This window comes from Lepus europaeus, chromosome 3 (assembly GCF_033115175.1).
Source record: "Lepus europaeus isolate LE1 chromosome 3, mLepTim1.pri, whole genome shotgun sequence".
Taxonomy (NCBI): Eukaryota; Metazoa; Chordata; class Mammalia; order Lagomorpha; family Leporidae; genus Lepus; species Lepus europaeus.
Genome location: NC_084829.1, coordinates 82,909,063 through 82,927,354, shown reverse-complemented (window position 1 = coordinate 82,927,354; position 18,292 = coordinate 82,909,063). Strand labels below are relative to the sequence as shown.

The following is an 18,292-nucleotide window of genomic DNA, read 5'->3' as shown; positions in this document are numbered from 1 at the left end:
ACTAAAAATGAACCATAATGAAGAAGGAAATGGGAGAGGGAGAGGAAGGTCGGGTGGGAGCTGGGGGTAGGAGGTATAGGGGAAAAAACCACTATACTCCTAAAATTGTATCTATGAAAGACTGCATACAAAATTAAAATGTAAAGTTTCTCAATAATAATGTTTATATGTTGAACATAAAATTTTTTGCCTATATTGTATTCAATAAAATGTATTACAATGTAGTAGAATTGATTGCATCTGACCCTTTTTACTTTTTAAAAAATGTGGCTATTAGCACATTAAGGTTACATATGAAGAGTGCACTGCAGTTCATATTAAATTCCTATCAGACAGCAGTGTTCTAAGGCTTAGTTAAAATATTCTTAGGGGGGCCTGGCACTGTGGTGTAGCAGGTAAAGCCGCTGCCTGCAGTGCCAGCATTCCATATGGGCGCCAGTTTGAGTCCCAGCTGCTCCACTTCCAATCCAGCTCTCTGCTATGGCCTGGGAAAGCAGTAGAGGATGGTCCAAGTCCTTGGGCCCTTGCACCCACTTGGGAGACCTGGAAGAAACTGCTGGCTCCTGGCTTTTGATCTGCCCAGCTCCAGCCGTTGTGGCCATCTGGGGAGTGAACCAACGGATAGAAGACCTCTTTTTCTCTCCCTGCCTCTGCCTCTCCATAACTCTGCCTTTCTAATAAATAAATAAATCTTTTGTAAAAAAAAATTCTTAGCTTCCACTTTCGGAGATTCTGCTTTGGTAATTCCAAGTTATAGCCTAGAAATCTGTCATTTTTTTAGCTCACCCAGTTTCCATTTGTAAGTTAGAGTAGGGAATCATTCATTGTTTTATACAGCTTTTGATCAAGTGATTTTGATGGTCTTTAGCACAGCAGTGGTTCAAAGATAAGAAGGGCAATATTAGTTCATGGTTTAGAAAATAATTTCAGTGACACCTCCCCTCTGCCCCAACAACTGTGTTGAAGTCTTGATCACCATAGTCTTCTTAATAGATTAAGTACAGGACTTGATCAAATTTTGGTATCTGAAGGTGGGATCTCATGATTAGATTAAGTTGATTTTAGGGTGCAGCTAATCAATGTGGCTATACAGAGAGACATATGGGACATGTAGGAAGAATGTACTCTCTGTGTCTGCTTCCTGGCTTACTATATGTTATCTTTCTTTGCCATTGCCAGTCTATCAGACACCAGACTAATTGGCCTCCCAATCGTGGATTATGAATCTTCAAAATTGTAAGTTGAAATAAACTTCTTCTTCACAAGTATCTCCACTCAGGCATTTAAGATGACTATAGCTCTCAACTGCAATGACTGCCACTCCATACTTGTGTTTCTGAATTAGCAAAACATACTTCAAGGCCGGCGCCACAGCTCACTAGGCTAATCCTCCACCTGCGGCACTGGCACTCCAGGTTCTAGTCCCGGTTGGGGCACAGGTTCTGTCCCGGTTGCTCCTCTTCCAGTCCAGCTCTCTGCTGCGGCCCGGGAAGGCAGTGGAGGATGGCCCAGGTGCTTGGGTCCTGCACCCGCTTGGGAGACCAGGGGGAGGCACCTGGCTCCTGGCTTCGGATCAAAATAAATAAATAAATAAATAAATAAAAATAAAATTAAAAAAACAAACTTCAAAACATGATCCAAACACACAACCTTTTGTGGGGCCAGAGGGAATGTAACTAGTAAGCATTACCTAGCACAAATTTAAGTGCATATTACAATCGGTGCACTTCTAGAAACTCACTAAGATATATTTATAGTTCATTTTAGCAGTCTTTGAAACAGTAAAAAATTGGAAATTGATAAAATATCAGGAAACATCCAACTGAATACTATGCAGGCTATAAAAGAGAATAAAGTCATCTGTAAGTTCTGATATGAAAAGGTGTCTGTGAGAAGGAAAAGCCAGTTGCAGAAAAGTATATAGATCCTTTATGTGAAAAAATATATATACAGATGGGTATAAAGAAGAAACTTCTAAAAACTATTAATAGTCATTCCTGCTGGACAGTAGAGCTGGGGAGAAGATTCCTAAAACTGTGGAAAGGAATCTTTACTTTGCTTTTTATATTCTTTTGTTTTGTTTTAGTTATTTTTCACTATGAGGATATGCACATGTGTAGTGTACATTACAAAACAATTTTTTTTGACAGGTAAGAGGTACAGACAGTGAGAGAGAGAGACAGAGAGAGAAAGGTCTTCCTTCTGTTGGTTCACTCCCCAAATGGCCGCTACAGCCGGCATTGTGCTGATCCGAAGCCAGGTGCTTCCTCCTGGTCTTCCATGCGCGTGCAGGGCCCAAGCACTTGGGCCATCCTCCTGGCCACAGCAGAGAGCTGGACTGGAAGAGGAGCAACTGGGACCAAAATCCTGTGCCCATATGGAATGCAGGTGCTGCAGGCGGAGGATTAATCAAGTGAGCCACGGCACTCGCCCCAAAACAATGTTTTTTAAAAGAGAGAGAGACATAATGCCCAGCCAAGAAAATACTTCATCATTTAGGTTCTTGTTAGAGAAATCTGCTTTTTACCATTAACTTTTAATCTGGAGTTTGATCTTCATTCTAATTTTCTTAAAAAGCCACCAAATGTATTAATAAATGTATACATTTAGCCAATAATCTCTGACAACGTCCGTCACATGGAGCACCCTGAGCCAGAGAACAGCAGTACCAGAACCAGATATGCTCTTCTAGTAGGGGTACCTACGCAGACTACCAGCGGAGACAAGCCAGAAATAAATGTACACTATGTTAATTAGTAGGAAATGCTATGAAGACCCGAATTTTTAAGCTGAAATGTTCAAATGTCATGTGTGTACATTTTTAAAGTATGGATAAAGCATTCAGAAACACCCATGGAATTAACCTCCTGCATTCAGCATCAACTAATAAAGTTCCAAGATATTTTAAAAAGCGAGACATTGGCCGGCGCCGTGGCTTAACAGGCTAATCCTCCGCCTTGCGGCGCCGGCACACCGGGTTCTAGTCCCGGTTGGGGCACCGGATTCTATCCCGGTTGCCCCTCTTCCAGGCCAGCTCTCTGCTATGGCCCGGGAAGGCAGTGGACGATGGCCCAAGTGCTTGGGCCCTGCACCCGCATGGGAGACCAGGAGAAGCACCTGGCTCCTGGCTTCAGATCAGCACGGTGCGGCGGCCGCAGCGCGCCTACCGCGGCGGCCATTGGAAGGTGAACCAACGGCGAAAGAAAGACCTTTCTCTCTGTCTCTCTCTCTCACTATCCACTCTGCCTGTCAAAAATTAAAAAAAAAAAAAAAAGCGAGACATTTCAGTCGTGTGACCTTGGGAAAGCTGCTTCGCTGCTTCGGACCCCGGTTTGCTCCTCTGCGAAATGGAGCAGTCAGTGTTTCAGGTTTGCTGTCTGAGAAAGACAAGGTGGTGACCGAGTCAAACTGCCCCACAGAAGGAAGCGCGCAGGGAGCTGGGCCCCGCTCGCGTCTAGGCGTCTACCCGAGGCCCCGCTGGGCTCCGTGCGGCGCGACGGGGCTGCCGGGGCCCTTTGCGCTTTTTCACCCTATTTCTGCCCGCCGGTCGCCCTTTCAGAGTGTGCTCCGGCCAACGCTCGCCAGCCGTCACCCGGCGGCCTGTCAGCCCGACTCCTCGCCCGGGTCCTAACCTGAGGCCGCCAGCGCTGCAAAACTCTAGTCCACTGCGGGCCCCAATCTGTCCTGGGCGGACTTGGCTCCCGGCAGGCAGCAGCCTCGCCTCCAACTGAGGCTGTTGGTTTGAATTCTGGCGCCACTCCCGCGCCACGTAGGGCCAGGTCTCCCGCCAGTCTCGGAAGCCACGGGTCGTAGCGCGCCTACGGCCGCGCGCCGCCGAGGGGACGGGCGCGCGGCGGCCGTGCGGTGCGTGCACCACGCCCCTGCACGGGCTCCGAAGAAAAGAGCCGCCGTGCGCGCTCCCGCGGGGTCGCCCCAAGGAAAGACCACGCCCCGTCTTCCCCCGCGTCCAATAGGCGCGAGAGGGAGGAGCGGCCTCGGGCTGACTCAGACGAGGCTATATAGGGAGCTGCTTCAGGGACTGTTAGTTCTTTTACGTCGGGACTTGGGAGTTGTTTCTCGGGCGTTTGGTGAGTGGGCGTCGCGGGCTCCGAGCCAAGGCAAAAGCGGTGGTTCTCTCCGAGGTTCGGGGCTTCGGTACCGGAAAGCGGTCTCAGGAATTAGAACCCGCAGCCTAAATGTGGAAGATGTGCGTGTGAGGAGCGCGGGGCCTGACCGCCACGTGTTCTGTGGGAGGCGCAGGCCTCGAGCTTGGGCAGGAGGCGCTCACGGGTCGCCGCGCTTGGTGAGGCGCCTGGCTCAGGCCGCGGGGAACCTGAGAGGCTGAGGGGAGAGAGGGTGGCTTAACAGCCAGGGGCCTTAGCTAACATGGTGAATGGCTTTGCCTGTGAGCCAGGTGATTTCAAAATACGCAGCCCCGACTTGCGTGAGATCGAGCTGTCTTGTTCCTAGGCGGTATGATGTTCAGGTCGGATTAATGGAGGGGAGAGGCTTTGTGCTGAAAAAAAAAAAAAAACAAAACCTTGAAATGTTACATCCTCCAAGAGGGCTTACTTTCCAACACCCGTCCCCCGCAGGAACAATGGCGCTGGGGCTCTTCGGTGTGTGTGAGCAGTTCTGTGTAGATGCTGAGGTAAGCGCTGTTGAGCTGTTTTCGAACTGACAGTGTAAACCTGTTGATTCAACAGGACGAGAAAGCAGTGTGCCTCATTTGGAATTTGCTACTTTTTATTAGGTGCAGGAGAAAATTCCAAAACATCTGGAAGATACTTAATGGAAAATTACTTGGATAAAGGCTGACCGACTACCAGGTATGTGTTAAGCTAGTGCTTAGAACTGAGCCTGCATTTAATCCATGTGTAAGCTAAAAGATTTTTGTCGTTGAACAGTTGCCTGGATGTTGCTGAATGCTAATGAAGCTATAGATGTAACAGCCATGCCACTTCATTTTGATGTAAGTTGTGTGACTTCCAAGTTCAGTGGTATTTCTAGTATGTTTAACCGGCTTTGTGATAAAATCTAAGATCCAGGTTAACCCATTATGTCTCATGCTGTGTATAAGAACCATTAAAATGAGCAATGAATATAATATACCACTTATGGTAACTTTGAAATAATTTCCAAAAAATTGGAAAGTTGGGACTTAATGGGTTAATGTGTTATTACTTATGGATGTATAAGGCATGATTGGTCTACCCAATGATGACCCTATCCCGAAGCTGAGTACCTGAAGAAAAAGTATTACGGATTCGGCTTCTGAGAGAAGACCAATATGCAGAAATGAAATTTGTTTTGTGGGTTTTATAACAACAGTCTGTTCACAATAAGTCCTGACACTGGGCTTTTTTCTGTCAACAGTGCGGGTCGCTGTCTTCCTATTGAAAGGACAGCTTGCTGAAAAGTGCAGGCATTTCTGTAAGTGATTTTGGATTTTGCTTAGCGTTTAATGAATATTAAGCCTCTGGTCTTATCTATGATGATCTTATCCCGAACCTGAATTTTCTGTTGAAAAAAACACTTATGCGGATCTGGCTTCTGAGATAGACCATTTTAAAAACAATACTATTCTTTTGATGCTTTTAAATTGTTTTAACATGGAGTTTTATAAATCTCCTGTATTTCCTTTTTTAGGGCTAATCTTGGAAGCTTATCTGTATGAAAAGCTATTGAAGATAAACATCCAGAAAGAAAAGGTGGACAAGAAAAGAAAAAAAGTTTTGGATTGTACTTTTTATGGGCTTTTTGTTTCCTTTGTAAACAGACTGAAACAGTGGGGTTTTCTTAATGAAAGGTTATCTTCAGCTAACCAGCCCTGTAAACAAATATTCTGAATATGAATATTTCATATTTAGTCACCTGTTTGTCTTTAAAATACTTGTAATTAAGTATTAAAATAATATTGAGTTAAATTTATAATGACGTGGGAAAATCTTTTGTGGGATGTTATTGGAAAAATGGCTGTTTGCTCATCACAGGATTAAGATGGAACACCTTTGGCTTCATGCTGGGCACTTGTATTCCAAAACTGAATGAAGTAAGAGTAAAGTGGAAATAAAAGAATTATTTGGGGAGGAATGCCACACATGAAAATAAGTGATTGCTAGCCAAATCACGGACTACTTAGTCCTATGCTAATTATAACCTTCAAAGTAGGGGTGCTCAAACAAAAGAATGGGACCCTGAAAGTTTGTGAGGCATGATGCCTCATGAGACATCAGGGTTAAAACTAGTAAAATACACATAATGCATTTAGTATGAACAGCAATAGCATCTTCTCTAACCTAAATGGTTGGGCTTCACATGTAAATAGCTTTGTAAATAAATGCAACAGGTACAGGAACCCAAGTACTTGGGCTATCTCTTAAGCCCTTTCCCACCCCATCCCAAGCTGGGGGAACCTGGGGGAACTAGGACTCCAGTATATGGAATGTCTCATTCCAAGCAGTGGGTTAATTTGATGCACCACAGTGCCCATCTGTCCCTCCCATTTGAAGGTTGTTCTGTTGTCCTTTGAAATCCTCATGTAGCAAATAAGGGCTTAGAGCTCAAGATTGGATAATGAATGTGGCCAGGCACAGTGAACTTGCCTAAGTAAGTTAATGCCACCACATGGAAATGCAGATTTTGGGTATCTTGTCAAATCAGGTGCTGGGGATTCCATAGTGAAGTAAATACACATATTAAGGTATAAATTAAGGAATGAGTGTACTTAAGAAAGGTAGATTATTGCAGCTCCAGCTGTGGAGCAGCAAGTTGATCCGCTTGCAGTGCCGGCATCCTACATGGGCAACTGTTCTAGCAGTAGTAGATAGTCCAGGTCCTTATGCCCCTGCACCAGCATGGGGGACCCAGAAGTGGCTCCTGGCTTCAGATCACCTCAGCTCTGGCTGTTGGCAACCATCTGGGAAGTGAACCAGCAGATGGAAGACCTCTCTGCCTTTCAAGTAAGATAAATCTTTTTTAAAAAGGTTACTAGATGCAAAAGATGCTGAATGGCATTTGAGAAAGCCAGGCATGTTGAGGGCAGTTCATAATCCAGGGACATTAAAGGATGCTGAGATACACAGGCTATCAAATAGAATGAGTCAAATTACAGGATCATGGATGAGTAACAAAGATGACATTTTTGTCCACATTAAGAATTTCTTTTTGGACTTTTTTACCCTTTATTCCTGGTCTCCCTTACACTTAAAATGCTCTATGGATTGTCTTGGACCCTTTGCTAGAATTTAGTTTAAAAATTAAAATGTGAATTTAAGGCCAGGATTTATTCACAAGTCTCAAGTACCTGGCACGGGGCCAGCCACTTAATTTTGTATAGAAAGTAATGAGATTTAGTTCTAGAGATCCCATGAAAAAGGGAAAAGTGCCTTTCCCCTTTTGTCAAAGCTGGCAAGCACTTCCAAATATTGCAAAGTTACGAAATAGTTTGCCATGAAGACTTCTGACCTCTTCCTGCAGTTCCTATTTTGATTCCCTTGTCTCCTAATATATCTATTAATTTCATATTTATTTACTTAGTTGATAATCCACATTGGTGCTGTGCATTTACTTTATCTTTTCCTAAGGGAAATGGGTGTGTACTTTATTGCATTGCCAAGAAGGCCAAAGATAAAATTCAAATAGTGCTATAAGATGCAAAGAGGGGAAAAAGGCAATCAGTTTAACACCAACTCAGATGTAGGTAAGAAGAGATGCTTAGCACAGGCATGGTCCAGAACCAGATAATGATAAAGATAATTCTAAAGAATTTGAGTACAGATAAGGTGTATAGATAACACAAGGCAGAAGGTTGAGGCTGAAATAAGTAATAGAGTTTCTGAACATTTGAATTCTATAAAATGACAGTAGGAAGACTTGAAAGCAGAATTTGCATGTCTGGCTTTAGTGACTTAAGCCAATAGGAATTCTTTTACCTATACCTTAAAGCACTTGGAGGTAATCAGGCTCAAAACTAACATTTGGTGTTTTCTAAAATCATTTCTATTGCCAGAAACATTCACTGTACTTGGCTAGCCAAGTGTCCTTTGAACAGATTAAAGTACCTCATAGTATCATAATCCTTGTGTGTGCCCAGTTTATGTAAGAGATCATGTGGTTGTTTTCATGGTTTTTACACCAGTTCCCCAGTTAGGATTCCAACTTTCATTCAACTCAGCCTACAAGGATCTCCTGCTTACCTTGCCTGTGCCTCCTCCCTGTCTGAGACCCTTTTATTTGCTCTTTTTTTTTTTTTTTTTTTTTAACAGGCAGAGTGGACAGTAACAGAGAGAGAAAGGTCTTCCTTTGCTGTTGGTTTACCCTCCAATGGCCGCTGCGGCCGGCACACCGTGCTGATCCGAAGGCAGGAGCCAGGGGCTTCTCCTGGTCTCCCATGCGGGTGCAGGGCCCAGGCACTTGGGCCATCCTCCACTGCCTTCCCGGGCCACAGCAGAGAGCTGGCCTGGAAGAGGGGCAACTGGGACAGAATCCTGCACCTAGACCGGGACTAGAACCCGGGGTACCGGCGCTGCAGGTGAAGGATTAGCCTATTGAGCAGTAGTGCCAGCACGAGACCCTTTTATTTGAAAGACAATTACAGAGAGGGAGGTCTTGGATCTGCTGGTTCACTCCCCCAAATGATTGCAACATCCAGAGCTGAGCTGATCCGAAGCCAGGAGCTTCTTCCAGGTCTCCCACTAGAGTTCAGGTGCTCAAGGACTTGGGCCAGCTTCTGCTTTCCCAGGCCATAGCAGAAAGCTGGACCAGAAGTGGAGCTGCAGGGACTCGAACAGCATCCATATGGGATGCCAGCGTTGCAAGCTGGGGCTTTAAAACCCACTGCACCACAGTGTCAGCCCCTCATCATAGTATATAGAGCATTGCTTCTGGGTCTTACCCTACCACCTCTGGCCCTACACTTATGGGTATATACAGAGATCAGATGACTGATCACTTGTCCATGTGGAAGATCCCAGCGCACCATTAAGCTGAATTTATCAGAGTTAAACCAGAAGTAAAGATTTAATCTCAATCTCAAATCAAGTAGAGTAAAATACAGCCTGTTTGGGAATATGTTAACTGTAATTACTTGATTTATTCTAGTTCTCTGAAAAAGCAATGGAATAACGAAAAAAGCATTTCAGAATATACATCACTACTAAGGTCAGCAAACTTTTGACTTGTCCTTGCCTGCTAACTTTATTAAGTATAATATGCAATAAACTATGCACTGTATTAAAAGAGATTTATCTGAAAGGCTGAATTAGAGAGGCAGAGAGAAAGGTCTTCCATATGCGGGTTCACTCCCCAAAAGGTCACAACATTCGGAGCTTCACCAATCCAAAGCCAGGAGCCAGGCGACTCCTCCAGGTCTCCCACGTGGGTGTAGGGGCCCAAGAACTTGGGCCATCCTCCACTGCTTTCCCAGGTCACAGTAGAGACCTGGATCAAAAGTGGAGCAGCCAGGATGTGAATCGGTGCCCATATGGGATGCTAGCACGCAGGCAGCAGTTTCACCCACCATGCCACAACGCTGGCCCCTTTAGTTAGTTTTTAAAAAAATCCGTGAGCTTTGTAGATAGAACTTTAAAAACATAATTCTAAGAACATAATGATATTCTCTTCCTCTTTCCCCTTGAGTTTTTGTATACATCCATGAGATCATTACCATGATCAAGATAATGACTATAACCGGGGCCTGTGCAGGGCTCACTTGGCTAATCCTCTGCCTGTGGCGCCGGCATCCCATATGGGCGCCTGGTTCTAATCCCAGTTGTTACTCTTCCAGTCCAGCTCTGCTGTGGCCCGGGAAGGCAGTGGAGGATGGCCCAAATGCTTGGGCCCTTGCACCCGCATGGGAGTCCTGGAAGAAGCACCTGGCTCCTGGCTTCGCATCAGCGCAGTGCAGCTGTCTCTCTCACTGTCTATAACTCTACCTGTCAAAAAAAAAAAGATAATGACTATATCCATCACTCCTGAAAGTGTTAGGTCTTGATTTTGAACATGTAAAGTTTGAGGTGGCATGTGATAATCAAATTGAGATTTTGAGTAGGCAGATATAGAAGTTTGAGTTCAGGAGAGGTCCGAGCTGGAGAAGTAAAATTGGGAGTCATCAGGAAATGGATATTTTGAAAGCCATAAGATTCGATGAGATCACCAAAGAAGAGAGGGAAAAAAAAAAGTGTTCCATGAGTTGAACTCTACAGCATTTCAGGATTAAGACATTGCAGGCTAATTCAAATCCTGGAGATTATTTTGTTCCAACAGGAAGGAAAAATTGGAAAGCTAAAAACTTTATGAAGTCCAAGTACCATATTTGGAATAGAATCTGGATAGAAAACCATTGAGATCTGGAATGAAATGAGCAGAGGAAAATAAGTAAATCATTGTTTGGGGTGCCACGGCTGGAAATTGTCTTGAATTTAATCCAACACTGGTCAGCCTTAAAATTGAAGGAGTTAATAACTGATAAAACTTCACGAACTAAGAGACAAAGTGATCTTCAAGAGGGAATGAGATGAAGAAAGTAGGAAATCTGATAAGGGTTTTTCATTAGCCACTGTAAATTTAGAGAAAATAGAGCTGACCATGGATAGTAACAGATTAGCAGTGCCAAATGAGGCTGAAAATAGCAATTTTAACAAAGTATTCACACTAGTGTTTGGAAGCAAAAAGCAGATGATTGGATCAATACAAAATTAGGGATTAATTAGGAGTAGAGCAATGATTGATCAATGGTACCTAGGAAACAGATAAAAGTGTAAACTATTAACCATATGATCCAGGCTGATTAGAGGGAGGAAGCTGGAGAGTGGAGAACCATCCCAGAAAAAGACAAAAAGACCAGATATACCCTAGAAAGGTACTGACTGGAAATATGATAAATAAGACCCTCTCCAGTTAGGCTACACAATGACCTATAGCACATTGTATGCTGATTTTTGGTTTCATTATTTTTGGACCTAGAATGTGAGTTCTTCAAGATCAGAGACTATGCTCAGTAATCAGCTCAGTGCTAAGGGAACAATGTAATGATGTCCATTAAATATTTGACTAATTGAATGGATTCAGTTTGTGTACTTAGGGTGGGCACTGATAAGATTTACATCCTCCAAAATAGATATAAAAGAAATAGGAAAAGTTGGGAGCTCTGTGGGCCAAATGTTTGTGTATTTCACAAAATTCATATAAATAAATAAATATAAATGAAGTAAATATAAGCTGAGAATCTACATCAGGAAATTCAGAATTAAGGGGACCAGCACTCTGGTGTAGTAGGCTAATCCTCTGCCTGCGGCTGCTCCTCTTCCAATCCAGCTCTCTGCTAATGGCCTGGGTAAGCAGTGGAGGATGGCCCAAGTCCTTGGACCCCTGTACCCACACGGGAGACCCAGAATAAGCTCCTGACTCCTGGCTTTGGATCAGTCCAGCTCCAGCCATCATGGCCATTTAGAGAGTGGACCAACAGATGGAAGACCTCTCCATGTCTTTCCCTCTTTGTCTGTAACTCTACCTCTCAAATAAATATATAAAATCTTAAAAAAAAAAAATTAAGATGTACATTACGTCTGAGAGATTTAGTGTGTTTAGTGGCTATGTTCTAAATGATGTAACTGCTTTGATAACTATTGGCAATAATCTCCAAATTGTACTTCTTTGTAACAGTATCTAAGGTTTTTGGACTGTTTATTAATGCCATACTATCAATAAGAAAACTAATGAGATCAATATGAGTTTATTGATGGCATGGCCTACAGTTATTAAAACTATGGCTGTTGGGGGGCTGGTGGTGTGGTGCAGAGGGTTAAAGCCCCAGTCTGTGGTGCTGGCATCCCATATAGGAGCCGGTTCAAGTCCCAGCTGTCCACTTCCCATCCAGCTCTCTGCTATGGCCTGGGAAATCAGTGGAAGATGGCCCAAGTGCTTGGGCCCCTGCACCTGCATGGGAGACCTAGAAGAAGATCCTAGCTCCTGGCCTCAGATCGACTCAGCTGCAGCTGTTGTGGCCACTTGGGGAGTGAACCAGCAGATGGAAGACCTCTCTCTCGCTCTCTCTCTCTGCCTCTGCCTCTCTCTGACTGTGCCTTTTAAATAAAAACAAAAAACAAACAAAAAAAAACACCCAAGGCTATTAACCTAATACAAACAGGCCAGGTGAACACTTGGAATAGTGGCTAATATGATGTTCAGAATGCATGCATCATATCAGAGTGCCTGATTCATGTGCTAGTTCCTCCACTTCCAGTCTATCTTATTGCTAATGTACACCCTAACCAGCAGTGGATGATGGCTCAAGTACTTGGGTCCCTGGCACCCATGTAGGAGACCAAGATTAAGTTCTGGGCTCATGTCTTCAGCCTGGACTAACCCTGGCAATTGCAGGCATTTGGGGAGTGAACCATTAGATAAATCTGTCTCTCTGCATTTCAAATTAAATGAAAATAAATAAATAAGAATTTTTAAAAACCGCATGGTCCAAATATCTGTAGCAGATAGCGAGAAAAGCAAATTTCTAGGATTGTGTTAAAAAGAACTCAGAAGCCACTATTAAAAGTCAGAAGGAAAATTTTACCAATACAGACTAAAGTACATAAAATATGGTACTGATAAAGGATGCTAGTAAATGAACTCATCAATTTCAGAATTGCAAATAAAGGGACTCTGTAATAGCACTGTACAAATGGATAACGAAATAGAAGGTGAGAAAACATTTTCCAGTTAACAGTTGAAAAAGATTGACTTATTTGGTCTATCAACATTTTGCAGCAACTAATGGATTAATATGTAGGCAGTGATTGTCAATAGGTGCTAACATCCAAAGAAGAGAGGCAACCAGATATTATGTGCCCCAAAAGGAACATTTTAACACTACCTATGAAGAAGTCTTGCCTGAAAACAAAAATTGAATATGACTTTAATAAAGCATCTAGATATAACTACCAATTTACAGATGACAGAGAATTATGCTCAACTGCATCACAAATATGCAATCACCAAAATTCAGAATATGGAAAATTCTATAGCACAAATGACTTCTTTAATAAATAAATTGCAAGGAAAAATAAACCAAACTAGATGAATGGATAATTTTCAAATTGAGAGACTGAAAAGATATATCAACATCTTCAGTGCTTGTACCTATCTCTTAGATTCTGTTGTAAAAACATTGTAAAAAAATTTACAATTACAAGATAGATATTTGAACTCTGACTAGTTATTTCATATACTAAGGAATAATTGGAGCTTTTGTTAGGTGTGATAGTGGTATTATGGCTGTTTTTTATTGTTGATAAAGTCTATCACACTTACCAAATTATGGATGAAATGGTTTGATGTCTGATAGTTGCTTCAAAATAATACAGAACACAGAGAAAGTGGTTGAAGGTACAACTGAAAAATGACTGGCCTTGAGTTGACAATTCTAGAAGCTGGATAATGGGTTCATAAAAGTTTATTATACGTATTCTCTTTATTGTTGTACGTATTTGAAATTTTTACTCTATAAAGAGTTTTTAAAAAAATCAACAAGTTCTTTTTAAGTTGATTACATTTGTAACAAAAGGCACTATTTCTTCACAATTTGATTTTGCTGCATTCAGAGTAGTTATGTAATAAGATAACAGTGCAAATTCCTGCTGCCACATGCATAGCCCAGCTATCTCTATTGATACATAACATCTTCATAAATTCACAGTGCCCTCATGTGTTCTGTGATTACTCAGCGTATACATCTCAGAACTTACTCTCAAATCGGTTTACATACATTAAATAAAAGTTCATAAGAGATACTTAGCAGAGTGCTTACCATGCATTAGCTATAATGATAAAGTTCAAAATTTCTATGCATGTGAGTTAAGTTAGTACAATATTGTGAGCCACCACATTTGAATAAAGTAGACCCATCAGATCACTTTGATTTAAAAAAATGTAATCTATAGGAACAGCTAAGTAAAATTCTTTAGCAATTTATCACAACTTTAAAACAGTACTACATTACAATAAATGTAGTCCCCATAATATTTCAGATTCTTATAAATGTTCCATGACCCATTTAAAGAAAATTCACAACTGCACAAACACTTTTGGTGCCAAGGATACCAAGCTTATGAACTTCATCTTTTGAAATGAAAAACTATGGAAATCTCTTCACTATAGCTGCTTTGCCTATTGAAGATGAACTCAAAATGGGCAATGGGGAGAGACAGATATCTTGCTGAAAATTGTATCCAGACATCGATTGTCTTTGGCTCAGTTTGACTAATAGGATATATGTGGGACACCAGCGTATACCTATATCTAATATTCTGCTATTTTTTCTGTTTCAGTTCTGCTTTATGCTATTACTTTTTGATCTTCCAACCCAATAAGCTACAAATTCCCCCTATTTATTACTATGAAAATGTCAAGCATAGTTTTAAAAATTGAAAACATAGTACCTGGAATACCTGAAGCTATAAACATTTTTTTCTCCTTTTTAAAATCACACTGCTTCAGTCTGAATATTGACCCACCTTTAAAGGCCAATGTATTGGCCGGCGCCGTGGTTTAACAGGCTAATCCTCTGCCTTGCGGCGCCGACACACCGGGTTCTAGTCCCGGTCGGGGCGCCGGATTCTATCCCGGTTGCCCCTCTTCCAGGTCAGCTCTCTGCTATGGCCCGGGAAGGCAGTGGAGGATGGCCCAAGTGCTTGGGCCCTGCACCCGCATGGGAGACCAGGAGAAGCACCTGGCTCCTGGCTTCGGATTGGTGAGATGCGCCGGCCGCAGCGGCCATTGGAGGGTGAACCAACGGCAAAAAGGAAGACCTTTCTTTCTGTCTCTCTCTCACACTATACACTGCCTGTCAAAAAAAAAAAAAAAAAAGGCCAATGTATTAAAGAGTGTTAATTGTTAAATTAACAAAAGGAGTCACTGTGCACTAACTCTCCATGTAGGACCTCTGTCCTCAATGAGTTGTATTATGAGAGTTCACTGTAAAACTAGTTTCTCAGTTTTTTCTTTGTGTGTATGTGTATGTGTGTGTGCAAATTGTTGAAATCTTTCGCTCTTGTGTATACAAAGGTAATTGAAAATGATTCTTAATGGAAAATGGAACTGGCAAGGGGAAACGGAGGAGGAGGAAGGGTAGGAAGGTGGGCATGCTGGGAATAATTATATTCCTAAAGTTATACTTATGAAATTTGTATTCCTTAAAAAATAAATTTAAAATAAATAAATAAAGGCAGATGTATTAAAGGCTTGTTCCCCAGGGTGGTACCACAAGGAGGTGAAGGAACTCTGAGGAAATGGGGGTTGTTGGGAGGTCCTTAGGTCATTGGGAATGAACCTTTGAAAGGTAGTTCTCCTGAGAGTGCTGCAAAAGCCTGGGTTTAAGAGCACTCTCTCTGTCTGCTTCCTGACTTCCTATGTGATCCCTCCTATCCACATGCTCCTCCATCTGCCACAGAACCTTTGCCAAAGCTTGCACCATGCCATTTGGACTCTCAACCTCCCAAACTGTGAGCTAAATAAACCTCTCTTTCCTTCATAAGTAGTTTGTCTCAGGTATTTCATTTCAGTGATCAACAGCTAAGTAATACACATTACAATTTTCTTAAGCCAAATGATTAAAAGTTATATTTTTTGCTAGCCACACAATTTTTATATTCATACTTATTGAATATTACTGCTTTCAAATTTTGAAAATATTAGAAAAACAGGGGTGGACTTTGTGGCACAACAGGTTAACCTGATACTTAGGATGCCTACATCCCATATGGTAATGCTGGTTTGAATCCTGATGGCTCTACTTGTGATCCAGCTTCCTGCTAGTACATCCTGAGAGGCAGCAGATTGGCTTGAGTGTGAGGGCCCCTGGAACCTACAAGGGAGACCCATATGGAGTTCTACACTCCAGACTTCAGCCTGACCCAGCCCTGGCTATTGTAGGTATTTGGGAAGTGAACCAGTGGATGGAATTTTCTCTCTCTCTCTTGCTCTGCCTTTTCAGTTAAATAAATGAATCACCAAGCATACACACAGATGCAGGATCTGAACTACAAAAGTGTTAGAGAACATAATATACTTTTATGGTAACTTAAGAGTTCTTATACAAAAATTTTTAAATACATTAATGTCTTTTATTAACTCCTTATATACAATTATTTGTCTTCTGATTTGTTGAAGCAGTAAGTCAGACAACATTTGCCACAGTAATGTCTATCAAAGTGGCTGGCCATAAACACTCCAGCACCACATTCATCTGAAGGGTACTCACAATGCAGGTAACTGATTTTGCCATTCTCATCCACCTTATAGTACTTATAGTACTATAAGTACTTATAGTACTTCAGGACAGCCAACTTAACCTTCTTTCTCTTATGCTTATTCTTCTTGGGAGTGGTGTAAGACTTCTTCCTTTCTTGTCACCACCACAAGTCTCAACACAAGGTGTTGAGTAGACTCCTTTTGAATGTTGTAGTCAGATAAAGTTCGTCCATCTTCCAGTTGTTGGCCAGTAAAGATCAGTCTTTGCTGATCCTTCCTTACCCTGGATTTTGGCTTTCACATTTTCTGTTGTATCCAAGGGTTCAACATCGTGTGATAGTCTTTCTCATAAGGGTTTTTATGAAAATCTGCATCCTGGTGGTGGGCCCACCACAGATGGTGGATCGAAAAGCTCTAATACAAATTTTAACATTATCTTCTTTGTAACAGTTTTCATGGGACAGGTGATTAAACTTCATGAAATATTCAAAAATATACTCTTTTTTTTAAAAAGATTTTGTTTATTTAAGAGGTAGAGTTACAGAGGGAGGGAGAGACAGAGAGAAAAGTCTTCCATTCTACCATCCTCAGCCAATAAACTTTGTGTTCAGGATGACTTGTCTCATGTTCACAAAATAGCAGCAACAGTTCCAGACATCATATGCAGACATAGCAATATCTAGGGGAAAGGAGGGATTATCTCTCACTTTTTTTCTTCTTAGGAATAAGAATCTTTTTTTGGAAATTCCTGACAAACTATTCTTCACGCTCTTATCAAATTAGATCACATATTCATTCCTTACCCACTTATTATGAAGAGAAATGTCGTTAACATGATGGATGTGGACTCATCATTTGGGACAGGGGTGAGAAACCTGTTTCTTCCAAGGGCTATTTGGATATTTATAACATCATTCTCAGGCCATACAATATTATCAACTTAAAAATTAGCCTGCTAGATATTTACTGAGTTTTGAGTCCTTCCTACAATTGCTTTGGTAGGGCCAGACCAAATGATTTTGAAGCTGGACATTCTCCACCCCTTATTTGGAAATAGAATGAATAGTGGGAAGTCAATACGATGCTAATACATAACCTTACACATTCAACTACCTGAGAATAAGTGACTAGATATTTTAGGGTCATGACTATAATATACAGCTACTTAGAAATACACTTTCTGTTAAGAAATATGAGAGTATTTCAAAGAGTTAATAGAAAATGGAATATTTAGGGGCTGGAGCTGTGGCGCAGCAGGTTAAAGCCCTGGCCTGAAATGCCAGCATCTCATATGGGCACCGGTTCTAGTCCAGGCTGCTCCTCTTCCAATCCAACTCTCTGCTATGGCCTGGGAAAGCAGTGGAAGATCGCCCAAGTCCTGGGGCCCCTGCAACCACATGGAGACCCGGAAGAAGATTCTGGCTCCTGGCATCAGATCGGTGCAGCTCTGGCTGTTGACGCCATTTAGGGAATAAACCAGCGGACGGAAGACCTTTCTCTCTGTCTCTCCTCTCACTGTAACTCTATATCTATATCTGTAACTCTATATCTCAAATAAATAAAAATTTTAAAAAATGGAATGTTTATTACAGTGTTAAAATTTTTTAAATTTTTGTATGTTTTGTTTTTTTTTTTTAAAGATTTATTTATTTATTTGAGAGAGAGGAGAGGTAGAGAGAGAGAAGTCCTCCATCTGCTGGTTCACTTTCCAGATGGCCACAACGGCTGGAGCTGAAAGAAGCTCTTTGGTTAAGTCTAACAAACAAAATTCTAGAAAGATAATTAATGTCATGGATTTAAAAAAAGTAATTTATCACTTCAGCTTCAGAGGTATCTTGGGGACAAGAGTTTGTCAAATACATAGTAAACACTTGTGTCAACTAGTAACTTCAATTCTGCCCATAGTGTTATTGTTTAACTAAACAGTCATATTTCAGGAAATACAATAGTCTCAAATACTATTTTAATTTTCACTGTAGATTTACAATAAATGATTCATATACTAACATTGAATTTTTTGAAGATTGATCAGTATAGAGTAAATATG

The 18,292-nt window shown here is 41.7% G+C and overlaps 1 long non-coding RNA gene, 2 other non-coding genes and 1 pseudogene across 4 annotated transcripts; 3 read left to right on the top strand and 1 right to left on the bottom strand.

Moving 5' to 3' along the window:
* The first annotated feature begins 4,035 nt into the window (after window positions 1-4,035).
* Window positions 4,036-6,086, top strand: LOC133756046 (uncharacterized). 2 transcript variants are annotated; one of them, XR_009865504.1, is made up of 6 exons: window positions 4,036-4,088; window positions 4,596-4,651; window positions 4,754-4,829; window positions 4,908-4,972; window positions 5,377-5,433; window positions 5,650-6,084. It is a non-coding gene; the product is annotated as an uncharacterized LOC133756046 (long non-coding RNA). The 2 variants fall into 2 exon arrangements; XR_009865505.1 differs by lacking the exon at window positions 4,036-4,088 and adding an exon at window positions 4,095-4,207 and having other exon boundaries at window positions 5,650-6,086.
* Window positions 5,213-5,281, top strand: LOC133757246 (small nucleolar RNA SNORD50). Its single transcript, XR_009865620.1, has one exon. It is a non-coding gene; the product is annotated as a small nucleolar RNA SNORD50 (small nucleolar RNA).
* Window positions 5,487-5,560, top strand: LOC133757245 (small nucleolar RNA SNORD50). Its single transcript, XR_009865619.1, has one exon. It is a non-coding gene; the product is annotated as a small nucleolar RNA SNORD50 (small nucleolar RNA).
* Window positions 6,087-16,139: 10,053 nt separating the features above from the next.
* LOC133756990 (ubiquitin-ribosomal protein eS31 fusion protein-like) lies at window positions 16,140-16,619 on the bottom strand (annotated as a pseudogene).
* Window positions 16,620-18,292: the final 1,673 nt, after the last annotated feature.